Here is a 13570-nt window from a genome sequence, read left to right as displayed (position 1 = left end):
CCTGGAAGGGTCCATGTGGCTGAGCCGTGCGGTCTGTCCACGACGTCCGGCAGTAGCAGAGCTTTCGGGTGCAGCCTTGTTCTTGTGCGCACAGCCCTCAGCGGTCTCAAAAGTCTGAGGCTTAAAGCAGGCTTGGGGTTTCCTTACACCTCCTGGACATCTAATTTGCCTGGCAAACATGTTTTTCTTGGGTGTAAAGGTGAAGGAGTGGGTGATTCTGGTGAAAGTGTACTAATTACTGCACTTCTGGGTCAGTGGCGCTCGGTTGAAGACACTATCTGCCCTGGATGGACATCTCTGGGGGTGGTGAGAACCGGTGGCTGGATGTCGCGGGGTTGCCAAGAAGATGTCAATTTTTCCTTTTTCCTGAGTAACAACACCCTACTTTGTTTAGGGAAGCAGCACACCCAGCTGAAAATCCAATTCTCTTGTACGGCGGAGCGGCTGGTGACACAGGTCCAGATGCTGGGATGCTGATGGGGGGTCCTGGAGTGGGAGGTATCAGGAGGCTTTTCCGACCCACAGCAGCCCTGGGCCCTGGTCCGGCCTTCTTGCCCGGGGCATGACACCTGGAGGGAAAGCAGCTTCGGGGGCCTGAGGGCCAGAAGGCAGAGTCCTGGCGTGTGAGGCAGGCCTGGGCCAGGCTCCTCGGAGGATGTCACAGACCTGCTGCCCATGCAGGGACCAGCCACCTCTGAGCCTCACACAGATTTTCCTCCATAGCCGAGTGAAATCCTGGTACGGCGAGTGAGGCAGTCAGAGGCACCTTTTGGGGAAGGAGGACAAAGCAGGAGAGAAAGAGGTTTTCCTAAAGGCACAAGACGCTGATTCTGCGTTAGGGATAATTCCTAGGAGTGTGGTTGCTGGTGGGTGGAAAACTGTAGCCAGAGAATAAGTGGGAATGGCCCTTGCTGGTATTTAACTGATTCGTTCACGAATGGTCCGAAGAGTTCCAGTGAAAAGAACATTTCGGACACAGAAGTTTTCATCCTGCCTGACAATCAGCGTGACCGTGGGCTGTTCCATCCTTCCTGGGCGACAGTGAGACGGTCTCAGGCTCTTCCGGCCCTGTGCTGGCATTTCCCCAGGGTGTGTGTCCCATCCCGAATAGGCTGGAATGCCTCTGGGTGCAGCTGAGCCTCTTGAAAAGGGAAGAGACATGTGATGTGCTCTGGCTGAACAGGAAAATGAGGGAGGACAGGGAGAGGGGACTGAAGGTGAGGAGGATGGTGAGCAACACTGGGGACAGAGGACGTAGGGTAACACCAGGGACAGGGGGACGGAGGGTAACGCCGGGTACAGGGGCATGGAGGGTAACGCCGGGGACAGTGGATGGAGGGTAACACCACTTCTCCAGGTGCCTTTGGGGGATGCTGCCGCTTCTCGCACCCCAGAGTGAAGTCAACAGGATTCTGTCCCGAGGAGCCCCAGAGCCTGGCAGCTGGGATTGTCGCAGTATGAACCACTGTTCACTAGCTCTGCACCCTGGGACAGGCTCCCTGGTGTTTCCACCCTGGTTTCCCATCTGCACAGTGGGACCCTGAGTGTCCCCATCCCAGCTGCGCCCAGAGCCCTGGACTCCAGCGTGTCGTCGGCACTCATTAGCGTTTCTTTTGTTGTGGTCCGTGGACGAAGTGGCTCTCTCTTTGTGTGTTCACAGCCCTCCTGCTCACTTGACCTTCTGGGAACACTTTTTACATAGCTTCGTATGTGGGGAGGACTCGAGGGATTAATCGAATGTTTCATCAGGTGCAGTTCTTCTGTTTCCCGGTTTTGACACAACATTTGGTGAAATTTCCAGGGACTCCTGCGGTCAGCCTCACGGTTTCACTCTGTCACTTTCTAATGCAGTATTCTTTGGGAGTCTTTTCAATTAAGCGCCATCATTTAAAAATAAGTTTTATAATATGCAGTTTCAGGTTAATTCTTTACCTTTGTGTCTCAGGCAGTAGCTACCTACCTGTGAGTAGTCACAAAGGTTCACGCAGTTTTCCAGGGCGGCCTTTGCATTTACTGGAACTATTAAGAGCTCGTTCCTGCTTCAGCGGCGATTGACACGCAGTACACGTGAGGCCGTGCGTGGCTTAGCATCTTCCGCGGGCTGAGAGGTCACTTTCTGTTCTTCCCCAAGCCTGCTGCGCTGTGCCGAGTGTTCACTGCGGGCAACGGTCACGCTGTCTGGCACAGGCCACCGAGGCCACAGGGCAGGGTCCACGTAGGGGAGCCTGCAGAATGGCAGAGCCTGGCCTCCTCGCCGCCCTTTACCGGGAGCAGAAAGCGCAAGCCTGTTATCAGAGCTGTGCTAGCCCCGAAAGCCTCTGAACAGGCTGAATTTAGGAATCGGCTCCTACCAACTGCCCACGTTTAGGATGTGTTTGAGTTTTTGTGATTTTTCCTGCACTGGGCTGGCTCTGAGTCACCGTCATGGGACTTCATGTTGCCCCGACGGGAAACGGCGTGGGTGGAGGGCTGCACAGAGGCTTGCTGCCGTGATAATGAAGGGCTTGTTGCCTCTTGGGACGGCGAGTTCAAGCTCTTTGTGATTCTCAGCATAAAGAGTGACCGGCTGAGGACATGGCTGCAATTCAGGGTGGCATGGTTGATTGTCATCGTTGATATCAGGTACCTGCCTCTAAAATGACGGTACCGGTAGTGCGGCTCCAGGAGGGCAGCTCCTGCCAAACACACGTGCTCCTGGGCCCCTGCAGACAAGGTCGTGTTGCCAGCCAGGCCTGCAGCTGTGGGTGCAGAGGGGTGTACAGGGCACCGAGTGCCTCCCTCGATTGCTTGTGGGGCCCAGCCCTCCGTCCCTCCTGGTCCCCAGTGCGGCTCCTCCCAGGATTCTCCCAGCCCCGTGCACACCTCCGTCTTCACAGCTTCCGTAGTTTTCTCGTGGGCGGCCCAGGTGGGCGCCTGGGCAGGGTTCGTGTGTTAGTCGAGTTCTCTCTAGCCGTCCCTGGCTCGTAGCCCAGCAGGTCCCTTCAGATGAGTCAGCCAGCTGTGTACCTGCATGTTCAGGATACTTGTCAGGGGCCTTCCTCAGAGCAAGACCGACGCTCACCTCATCCTTGGGACTTTGGAGCCCGCCCTGGAGAGACTCCAGCCACGTCCAAAGGGGCCGTCCGGGTCCCCACAGGCTGGTGGGAGTGACTTCTGAGCCACTCCAGACCACACTTTGTGTTCCTACACCCCACAAAACCACTTAAAGTGCCATGTTCTGGTGCCGTGTGCCTCACCAGTGTGCCACACAAGCCTGCACGGGGATCTGAGCGGGCGCTGCCTTCCTCAGGCTATGCTTGAGTTGTGGGGCAACTGGAGCACTCGTGGCTGTGATTCTCTCCACTGTCTGGGCTTCCCTAGAGGGTCTCACCCGCAGCCTGAGGACCACATCGGCAGCCACCGAGGAGCCACCAGGTGCGGCGTTGGTCCCACTCAGTCCTTCTCGACTTTGGTGAGAGAGGAGACAGCAAAACTTCAGCTGGGAGCCCCAGGCCTTCTCTGCTTGGGGCCCTGGGACTGACATAGCACAGATCCTGCCATCCACGTGCTGGGGGCCCCGCCGTGCGGCTCCCTCCTCTGGTCAGGGGCTGCACCCTTGGGCTGTGCAACTCCTGGTTCTCACTCTCAGGGGCCCAGGGAGGGTGGTGGATGAAGAGAGAAGGAGAAGGGTGGCAGTTTGAGCCCAGTTGTGTTGGCTTCGTCTTCTGCCTCTTGTCCCTAAGTACACTGGCAAAGTTTTCCAGATGAAAACTCAGAAGGGATTTTTAATGACTGGAATCTGTGAATTCCATGGAAGCCAAGTCTGTCCACCTCTTTCACCCACCTCATTTCTCCTCGTTGGGGCTGATTTTGGCAGCGTTCATAGGGGCAGGGACGGAAGGGGTGGGGGCCAGCCGTCGGCCCTGTGTCCCTCCCCTCCTCCCCTCAGCGCCACAGCATTTCGGTGTCATCCCCTTCCGTGCACGCGTCCTCATGAAAACCAAGTGCGGCTGGAGGGAGATGCCTGCGCCCACTCCCGTGACCTTCCCGGCCGGCCTGGCTGCAGCGGCCTCTCGGCAGGCATCTTTCTGGTGCTGCCTCCGTGCCCCTCCCATCACCTGACGCTCATGTTCCTGAATCTTCACGCGTGTGCTCTGTGCAGCCACCTCACGGGCTCCCTGGGAACGGAGACAGTGTCTGACACTGGTCAGAATGCTCTTCTCTGTCCACTGAATAGTCCAACACAGAATCATTCCTCTGCGATTATTTACGCTTTGTTATGTAGAACTGGAATAAAGAAAAAGTGAATTTAGACATTACAGCCATCAGGTTGAAGCTTAGTAATTGCATTAGGGAATTAAATGGAAGCATTTGAGCTTCTCGAGTTCTAATTCCACATCTTCGTATCCCCATCACCCCATACCCAGTGTCTAACAGAGCTCTTGGTCTAGGAGTTTCTTGATAAATGCTTACTGAATTGAACTGGACTGAGCTTAACATTCCCACCCAGAGTTAGAAGCCATTCCCTGAATAAATTGCATTTAGAACATGAGTTTGACGTTACTGTGGTAAGGGGTATCCTACACGTCATAATTCCTAGTCAATATCGGGCATTTAGTCAAATAGACTCAAGTATAGAGAAGCATAGGCCCACCTGGCAAAAGGGCAAGGCATGGTGCTTTAGGTCCAGGTCCCCAATATCAACTATGAAAATAAAACGTCAACTCCAATGACAGCCCTGTCCTCAGCTGGTCACTGTTTACGCTAACAATTATAAACAGCTTGAACTTGCTGTCCTGAGAGGCAACACACCCTCCATTCTCTCTGCAGTGTAGCTGCCTTGGTGGATGGAACATGCCCCTCCTCCCTCCCTCCCCCATCCCTCCCTCCCCCCTCCTCTCTCTCTCCCTCTCTCCTCCTCTCTCCCTCCGTCCCCCCTCCTTCTTCCTATCTTCTCTCACCTTTCTCCCCCCCACCTTCTCTCCTGGACAAGGGGCAGAAGAGAGGAGACCTCCGGAATCTTCTCCTTCATCCAAGCAGCTTGGGGGCAGCATCAACAGCTGCAATTTGGCTGCCCCAGCAGGTGCCTCAGGGCAGCCTTTCTAATGGGAATCCTGGAATCATGTCTTTCCTTAATGTGTCCTAAAGGCTGGAGGACATGAAGTGAAACAATGCTCCATGCTCAGTCCTGTGATTTTGTGTAATTTTTGGACTTACTTTGAAATTGAACTAAATGATACCGAAGGTAGAGCGTGAAAAAAAAGAAAAAACAGGCTATGGTGTTTGAAAAACAAACAAAACCGTTTGGTTTGTTGGTTTGTTCTTAGACCTTCACAGGCTCCTAGGTCACACGTTTCAGTTTCTCAGCAAGTGACATTCTCTGCAGAAGCTGTGTCAGTCTCTTGTTTGATGATGTCAGCCACAGCAGAAAGAAGCACTCCGTAGGCCCCGTGCTCAGCACCTTGGCGTGAGCTCCTGCCATCTTCTGTTCATGCTCATCACAGCTCTGTGCAGTGGGCATCCTCCCGATCCCTGTGGGAGGATGGAGGATGGAGGCGGAAGGGTGAGTGATGGCAGGATCACATGAGGGGTCTCTCCCGAGGTAGGGAGGGGAACCCGGCCCAGGACCTTAGTGTCCATCCCATCCTTCTTCCTCCTCCTCTGCCTCTCTGTGACTGTTTGACTCAGGCTGCAGGGACAGACATGAGTATGTGCAGAGCCTGTGTGCACCCCTGGGAATGTGTGCTCATATTGGCAGGGAGGGATGTGAGTGTGTACAGAGCGTGTGTGTACACCTTGGGGATATGTGCTGGCAATGGCAGGGACAGATGTGAGTGCGTACAGAATGTGTGCTGGCATTGGCAGGGACACATGTGTACAGAGTGTGTGTGCACACCTCGGGGTTGTGGGTTGGTGTTGGCACGGACAGACGTGAGCGTGTACAGAGCGTGTGTGCACACCTGGGGGTGTGTGCTGGTGTTGACAGGGACAGATGTGTACAGAGCGTGTGTGCACACCTGGGGGTGTGTGCTTATGTTGATTTGTAACCGGCAAATACGTGGCCCGTTGCGTCGGGGGGCCCTGCGCCCATGCTGAGTCCGTCAGGGGCCCTCGGGTTGGGGTCTCCATCTGCCCAGACAGCACTCGAGTGGCTTGAGGTTTCAGATTCTTCCTCTACGGATACTCGGGCCTCCTCAGGACCAAACATCAGAACCAGCCAACTGCAAGCTACAAGAACGTTCAAATGCATCTTCAGTAGGAAAAACAAAAGCAATTGGAAAAATTTTCCAACGTGACCCCGTGGTTAAGCCGTTAGATACTCCAGCCAACAGATTGAGTCACTTTAAAATTACACCAATTAAAATGGTTGTGAGAGTTGCAGAGCTTTACCGCTAAACCTTGAAATAATTGAAGCATTCTGCTCCACTTGCTTACAAACTAGGGTTGGGGATACCTTTCAGTCCAAAGTAGCAACCTTGTAAATCCAGCTTAGATGCGAGGCTCCCACTGACACAGGAAGAGACAGTGGCCCTTGATTATTCTCCTGTGTTCAGATACTGTGTCATTTTTTTTTTTTTTTTTTTTTTTTTTTTTTTTTTTTTTGTATCCTGATCATCACTTCTGCTTTTCCAATTCAAACTAAAGGGTGTTTAGTTCTGTTTTGGAGAAGCTGTGGTTAGTGGTTTCTTTTCATGGTTTGCTTGATCTCTTAAGTCTGGTGCTTACATTACCCAAATAGAGTTTTCTTTAGTACGACAGTGCCATAGCCCAGGGCTTCTCCCTCCATATCTGCTCCCCAGGAGGCCCCCTGGGAATGGACACTGGAGATCCAGCCCCTCTCCGTGTGCCGTTTTCTTTGAGTCCAAGGTAGGTTTGGCTCAGAGAAGAAAAGAGGCCTCCGGGTTAGGTGCCTCTGACTGCTTGCTTGTGAAATGTTTAATGATAGGGCGACTTCCAAACTAATTTACACATTGATAGTTGTAGCGTGAAGTATCACCGCAGTCATAAGAACAAGAAACACTCCCATAAAGTAGATAAGCAGAAAAAAGCCATAGGAGTTTAATAAAGCGCAAATAAAATGGTGTTGTAAGAATGTACAGTGGGAAATGCTCTCAGTCCACCCAGATCCAGCTGTGGCGTCAGTCCAGCTGTGGCGTCCTCCTGTGAAAACATTCAGCCACGTGTGGTCCTGATCGCAATCGCTACTCTGAATTGTGATCCAGAATGTTCTTGGGGGCCGATGCCGGGACTGTTCCAGCAGTTGAGTCTGATTGGGCGTCACGGTGGTGATGTGCTTAGCGCGGCCAGCTGGGCGGAGTGGTGGCCACCCGTGCACTCGCCACGTGTAGCCGTTATTCTGGTGATGGGGTTGCATGCGGCGCGGCTTGTCCACCTGGGCTATTAAAGTACTGGGAACCCAACCGCGGGCGGCTGCCTCCCGACATGGAAGCTGTCTTTTTTATCCAGGGCCCTCTGGCGCTGCAGACCCCTGCCGCCAGTCTGAGCTCACAAGGAGTCACCGGAGGGCTCTGCTGGGGCGTGGAGGTCCCTGAGCAGGTGGTCACTTATTGCTTGTGGCGTGGTCCATGGCCTGTGAGTTATTTCTCGGGGTTTGTGTGGGCGAGGTTAAGCAGTTCACAGCTGGGCACTTACCCCTTACACAGGTGACACTAGTTAAAGTGGAATCTATATTAGCTCACACGGGAGTGTGTGAGGAGCTGGGAGGGTGGGGCGGTTTGGCCCTAGCACTAGATCCCGGGCTCCTGACATTTCTGCGTCTTCCAGTTGAGGGGCCGTCAGAGCCGCTGTGGGTCCTGAAGACAGTGGGTGCCATATGGACCAGGGATGCGGAAGCCTCTAGAGGCTGCGGGAGGCAAGGAGACGGTCGCTTCCCCAGAGCCAGCCCTGCCGACATTTCGACGTTAGCTGGTGGGACCTGTTTTAGACTCCAGCTTCCAGAAATGGGAGAAAATAAGTCAGTGTTTAGGGTGCTAAATTTGGGGTGATTTAGTGGAGAAATAGAAAACTAGCCCACAAAGGTGCACGTATTGAAATGTGCTCTGTCCAGGTGTTCACAGTGGTGTGAGGGGGATGGCATCGGGGTTCTGGGAACTGTGCAGTTTTACTGAAGGAAGGGGGTTCGCCACGCCTTTCCTCATGTAACTGAAGGTATGTATGCCTGCCACACTGCCCAGGAGACAGGGACTAGAATTCTGACTTTATTTCTTATGGGAACCAAGCCACAGTCAGAACACGGTGAGGGCCGAGACGAGCTTCCTACAGCCTCAACTGGGAAGAGGAATGGCAAGTAGTTTGTGTTTTTCTACACAGACCTGTCTTTTTCAGGATTTGTTAAGTTTTGGAAAAAGGGAGAGGCCAGGCACACCTCCGCGAGGGACAGTGTTTCTGGAGGTGGTGCGGCTTCAGCCTGAACATGGCCGTGTGGTTGGGAGGCTCAGAAACTGCCTTCCAAGGGCCCTCATCTATTCCTTATTGCAGTAATACCTCGTTTACAGAAATCCACAGAAATGACAGTGCGGGAGGCTTCTGGTCTGGATGGGTTTGTGTGGACCGAGGTCATGGAATGTTGTCCCAAGTGCTAATCCTGATCCGGCAGAGGCTCTGTTCCCAAATAATTGTTCCACAGTTTCATGAGCCTATATCTGAGTGATAGTCTTTTAACTTTGTTGCATAAAAGTAAACAAAGTATGTCCTGAGGGTCTAAAAATCCATGTGGTAATCATGGCTGTAAACTCATACCTGGGGCTTTGGGATGGAGTGAAAACCACCGTCACCTGGCGTGGACGCTGCGTGGTATTTTTAGCGTGGCGGCCTGCTCGTGCCTTGAACGCTATCTGCAGTGTGAGCAACAGCTGTGCATTTGAGAAATGTGGACAGGTCAGCTTGCTCCTCCAGGGGCCTGCGGGCATCCGGGTGAGGGGCCTGAGATGAGGCCACGTCAGTGGGAAGGAGCTTGGTTGTGTCAGCAGATATGTCTGCCTCTACAGGCCCACAAGCCAGCCCGAACCCAGTTTTCCTTTGGTCATCTAATGCCAGAAGAAACCTGTTTCTTAGAGATTCTCATAATTTATATTAATGAACCATTTGACCATAAATAAAATGTTATAAATGCATGAGGCTTTACAACTTGGCAGATGTGTCATTGTATCAAACTGTTGAAGATATTTGTTTCACTTGAAGGTTTTTAGCATTTTATGTGCAAAGCAAATGCCAGTAGCATTTCGAAGGAGTATTTTGGAATTTTAAACACAGTGGGATAGTGCTGGGTCTCTGGGATACTGGTGAGGTGGACCTGACCTCAAGCTCTTGTAGCTTGCAAGCAGGATTGCTAAATTGTCACAACTGCAGTGCTGGAAAGTCAAAGTGGATTTCTGTAAATGAGCTATTAGTGGAATAAGGAACAGATGAGTGCCCTTGGAGGGCAGTTTCTGAGCCTCCCAGACACCCCAGGAGGAAGCGGGGGACGGGGGCAGTTACCCACCAGAACCTGGACGGTGGAGCTGGGTTTGCTGGTGGCCCTGCTTGGCAGGTCATTACGTGCAATAAGAAACAGATGAGTGCCCTTGAGAGCGGTTTCTCGGCCCCCTTCAGAACTGCAAGTGGAAGACGCTCCAAGGTGGGGGGTGGGGGTTCGGTTATCCACAGGAGCCTGCATGGTGGAGATGGGTTTGCTGGTGGTCCTGCGTGGCAGGTCATTACATGCACTAAGGAACAGGTGACTGCCTTTGAGGGCGGTTTCTCGGCCTGTTTCGGAACTGCAAGTGGAAGACGCCCCAAAGTGAGGGGTGGCTGGTGGTCGGTTATCCAGTGGGGCCGGATTTGCTGGTGGCCGCTGCGTGGTAGGTCACTGCGTGGAGCGATGGGAGGTGAGTGGAGTGGGAATAGAGGATGCACCCTCCACAGCTACTGCTGGCAGTTGGCTCTGGTAGCAGAAGGGGCATAGATAGAGGGATTCCCATCAGGGGCAACACGACTGGGGTCCCACGTGTGCTGGACGCCGAGGTGTGGCTATATGTAATCTGAGTCTGCACAGCCGTCCTGGTGAGTGGGTTCAGTTACCTTCCCATCTCACATTTGAGAAATCTCGGTGGCTCACATCACAGCTGGGTGGGTTGGAACTAATGTCTCAGGCAGGACGTTGGCCCCAGAGCCCAGATCTTACCTGCCGCCGCTCTTTTCAGTCCACCAAGCTTGTAGAGAGGGTTGTGTGGTGGTGGGTGGTGGCTGAGAAACCAACACAGTAGAAGGGGGGGAGGAAATAAACCAGGCAGGAGACACAGGCAGTGCTTGAGAGGTCTGCAGGGGGTCTGGGTGTGGGGGGCACCTCTGGGCCTGTGAATCCCGTTCTGTGCTCCTGGCTTGCCCAACCTTGGCCCTCAGCCACGTGCTGCGTGCTTTAGGTGAAATCTCAGTCGCTCGTGTGGTGCGGGCATCTTTTCTCCCTGGCTTTGCCTCTCCTTAAATCACGGAGTCTCAGTGGGGATGGCGGGGTGGTTGGTGGCCCATGAAATTTGTCCTCCACCTCCCCATCCTTGTCCTGTCCTGTCTGGCCTGTTACCTGAATCTGTGTCTCTTCAGAGCCTGCAAATGAGTGGAGGCCACGGCAGCCTCTCGCTGACCGACCTCTCAAACTCTTTTATTCATCAGAATAGTGTTAAATGCTGATTCCTAGGCACCCCCATTGGACACTATGCCTGCCTGGCATGGGTACTTTGGGGAAGGTAGAGGATTGCTGGGCTGTTCCAGGGGGGAATTTGCATTGTTGAATGTCTATTGTGTTCCTTCCAGCACTCTACATTCCACGCACACGTGGCGTTAAACCTGGAAGACCTCTGGGCGCTGTGCTGGTGAGGAAGCCCCGGCTGGACGAGGGGCTGCTGGGGCTCGGACTTGATTCCTGGGCTGGGGGCTGCGGGCTTATTCTCTTCAGTGGGCCTGCTGATGGGATGTGCTGAGAAGTCCTGCTGTGCACTCAGGGGAAGGTGTAGAGACAGGCTCAGAAAAGACAGACCATGGATTTAAAAATTCCTACTGGTAAATCTTTTATGAGCCAAGTAATTTGCATCTAACTGAAAACAATCATTGCTCGAATAATTGGTTTGTTTACAAAGTTGGTCCTATGAACAGATTAAAGTTTTCATTCATGCCTTATCTATAATGTAAATAGGAACTATTGCCGCAACTTAAATTAGCTTTAAATTTCGTATCAGATTGCAGTCCAGATTACAAACGGCTGCTTGATAATCTCATTGATAAAATGGAGGAATTTAGTGCTTGGAACCCAGAGTGAAGGGAACAGAATTGCTCTGGTTTCTCAAGAGCGTGTTGACTGAGGGGTGACCTGGGGTGAAGAGAAGTGGCTAGAGTCATTACACTCGAGGAGATGATCTGCCCCCACCTTTCTCAGCTGTCTTCTGGACAAAACAAAAGGGTGATAAATGGAAAAAATTCAGCACTGAGTTCGTCTATGCCCTGAGCTTCTCATAGGGTCATTAATGGGCTGTATCTGTGAAGCCTCCATACAGACACAAAGGAATTAGGCTAGAGTAAGGCGGCCGGCGTCCTCTGGCGTCTGGACCGCGTGTCATTTCCTAAAGCCCTTTTGGGTGAAATGACAGTGGCAATGTCGTTGTTTGGAGGAGTGTAATCTCACGTATGGGATGCAGATTTTAAATGATGCAGATTTTAAACACCAAAGTCAGGAAGCTTGGTGGGAGTGGCTGTCTTCCAAGTGGTTTTCTGTGCTGCCATGGATGAGGCGTGGATGTGTCATCTGTAGGTGAGATCCACTGGTGAAGGGGCTAAGCAAACCATGCAGGTGGGGGGTGGGGGGTGTGAAGCTGCATCTCTTCTGGCATCCCAAGGAAATACATCTTGTAAAACTTGTGAATTTGACCCTAACCCTAACCCTGAGTGTTGAAGTCTGGTGCAGTGTCTTGAGACCTCTTCTGCATTGAGGGTGAGTGACTGTAAATGACCGATTCCTCAGTGGTGAAAGTTCAAATTTAGCTTCCCTGAGGAAGCCAGACCTCAGTCACCCATATCTCCATTGTAAACACTGCGGCCCCTACGCGGGTGGCTGCAAATTTCCAGGCCTTCCTTGGAGAAGCAGCCGTGAGGTGCTTGATGATTTGATAACATCAGCCACCTTCTGTCTTCTGTCTAATTACGGTACAAATGATTCTCCTACAAGGAAATGGATCTGGTTTCTTCCCGATCGTTGGAAGAAGCAGCCCGCCTAGGGACTGCACCGTCCTCTGCACTTTCACAGCGAAGCCTGTGTCTGTCTCCAAGGAGTGTCACGTGTGTCGTGGGAATCGCCTCCTTAATTCTTCCTGCTTTTGATGGCTCGGGTAGCTCTGCCTGTTTCACCTGGGATGAGCAGCGGGTGGTCTCTGGCTGCTGTGGGACTAGGGCTTGGGGGTACATCATCACATCCGGTGGCCTGTCCAGGTGGGCATCATTGTCTTTTTGCCTGTTGGCTGAGGCAGCTGTGATGCCATGGGGGTCCTGCTTGTCAGGGCCAACCCAGTTCTTCCCGTGCACACCTCTCCTGCTGGAGTGCCTTTCCTTATGATGACGTGTTGAATTAGCGTGGAGAATGCAGAAAGGCTCTGGGCCCCTCTCCCATTCTTACTCCCTGGAGCTGTGATGCCCGACAAGGGAGCCCATAGCCAGAGGCTCCTTTAAATTGAATTAGAATAAAGATTTGATTACATAGCTAAACACATTTGAAAAGAACTTCACAGATTAAATTCCAGATTCAACCCTTCAGGCCCAGTGGCCACGTTTTGGGGCTCAGCAGCTGTAGGTGGCTGTTGTCTTTCTGTGTTACCTGAGCAGATTGGGGCGTTTCCAGTTCAGCAGGCAACTCTCTTGCATGGCTCTGCCTGTGGTGAGGGCACCTAGGCTGGAGAGCCTCGTGGGGATCCCTTAGGCCTCTGGCTGCAGCCAGGCTGCACGGTTCCTGTGCCCCGGGTCCTCTGCAGGCCCAGATGGATCCCACCACAGAGCCAGCGCTGCTAGACTTGGGTACTGTGTGCAGACAGCAGAGGGACGCAGAGGGGCACGTCCGGGCCTTGCAGGGGCTGGGGTGACTGGCCTCCTTGGCCAGGCTCCTGTCTCCGAGTCTTCAGGGGAAATGCATCCACCATCCACCATCCACACCGTGCACCAGAGGAAAACTGCAGGCTTCTCTGTGGATGGTGAATTGAGATCATGCAGAGTGACTAGGTTTGGGCTCCTAGCCAGCGTGGAACCTGATACCTTTAGGTGGAACCTGACATGCCTCCATGGGTACATGGCAAAGAGAAGGCAGCATTGTCAGCTTGAATCCAGATGTGCTCCCGTTTTGAGGTGGAAGGTTCTGGGAGTATTGGCCATTGGTGATTGTGCTGCCGTGGAGGACTTTGAATGCAGGCACTGGTTTGGGATAACCCTGGTTTCCTGGTCCTGTATGTGGGCATCCCTGAATATCCCGGACTGGAGGAAGGCAGGGCAGATGGGAGGGTGACAAGAGGTATCAGGTGTTTCCAGCTTTGGGGACTGATGCCATCAGATGGCCGAGATC

The 13570-nt window shown here is 53.0% G+C and overlaps 1 pseudogene; it reads left to right on the top strand.

Moving 5' to 3' along the window:
* The first annotated feature begins 2637 nt into the window (after positions 1 to 2637).
* The window catches only part of LOC139361146 (uncharacterized), a 35405-nt pseudogene continuing 24472 nt past the window's right edge, over positions 2638 to 13570 (top strand).

Source organism: Macaca nemestrina (genome assembly GCF_043159975.1).
Source record: "Macaca nemestrina isolate mMacNem1 chromosome 11 unlocalized genomic scaffold, mMacNem.hap1 SUPER_11_unloc_2, whole genome shotgun sequence".
NCBI lineage: Eukaryota > Metazoa > Chordata > Mammalia > Primates > Cercopithecidae > Macaca > Macaca nemestrina.
This window is presented reverse-complemented; position numbering and strand designations above follow the sequence as displayed.